The following is a 1,184-nucleotide window of genomic DNA, read 5'->3' as shown; positions in this document are numbered from 1 at the left end:
ACCCATGGACAATGTTCCTCCAGGCCTCACTGTCCTCTACCATTCCCCGGAGTCCATTTAAGCTCACGCCTACTGCTTGGGTGACTCCATCCAGCCACCTCATTCTCTGTCATCCCCTTCTTCTTTTGCCCTCAATTGTTCCCAGCATTAGGCTCTTCTCCAGTGAGTCCTTCCTTCTCTTTAGGTGGCCAAAGTATTTGAGTTTCTTCTTCAGGATCTGGCCTTCTAAAGAGCAGCCAGGGTTGATCATCTCTAGGACTAAGCAGTTGGATCGCCTTGCAGTCCAAGGGACTCGCAGGCGTCTTCTCCACCACCATAGTTCAAAGGCCTCCATTCTTTGGCGCTCACCCTTTCTTATGGTCCAACTTTCACAGCCATCCATTGCAACTGGGAAAACCAGAGCCTTGACTATGCACACTTTTATTGGCAGGGTGATGTCTCTGCTTTTTAGAAACTTTGTGTGCATGTATTTATATCTTTTTTAGTGGCCTTTCTGAATGTAAAAAAAAATGTAACCATTCACTTATTCTAAGGATAGGTTGTTGTTTAAATTTTTTTAAAAAGGACGTTGGGTAAAAATGTTTAGATTTGTTTGACGCCAAGCTGACTTGCTATTGTCTCCTGCCACCTGTCCTTATTTGATGGATCATTTGGGGCAGCCATCACTGCTGCACCCTGATCTCTGACCTCCAACTGTCAGTCTCTATAGACAATGGTAAAGGGATACTGGAAGTTGTAGTTCAGTCAGGTTTGGAGAGATGCGGCTTTCTTTAATAGGATTTGGAAGAAGTTTCTTGTGGTCGCTTCATCCAATGCCCTGCTGCCCCCTATTTCTAAGGTCAATTCTAGAGAAGAAAAGCAATTAGGAAGAAACAACAAACATTCCGCCTAAGATTAATCATGATTGTGCACTGCTAGCATGGGGAAACTGAAAATTCCTCAGTCACAATTCTTTGCAAATTTGGGTGGTGGTACTTGAGCTGGTATAAATAGAGCTTAATAAGAAAATCTGGCTTAATTTTAGGAAGGATCATGCCTCATCTCTTTCACTCCTTGCTATAATTGAAGAAATCATGTGCCATTGTTGGATATAAAAGGTATCATTTTGCAATTTACCTTGAAGGCAGCTTCCAATCATAAAATAGCACTGCATCTATGGAAACCTCTAGCAATAGGAAAAAAAT

Source organism: Thamnophis elegans, chromosome 12, assembly GCF_009769535.1.
Source record: "Thamnophis elegans isolate rThaEle1 chromosome 12, rThaEle1.pri, whole genome shotgun sequence".
Classification (NCBI taxonomy): Eukaryota; Metazoa; Chordata; class Lepidosauria; order Squamata; family Colubridae; genus Thamnophis; species Thamnophis elegans.
Note: the sequence above shows the minus strand (reverse complement) of the source record.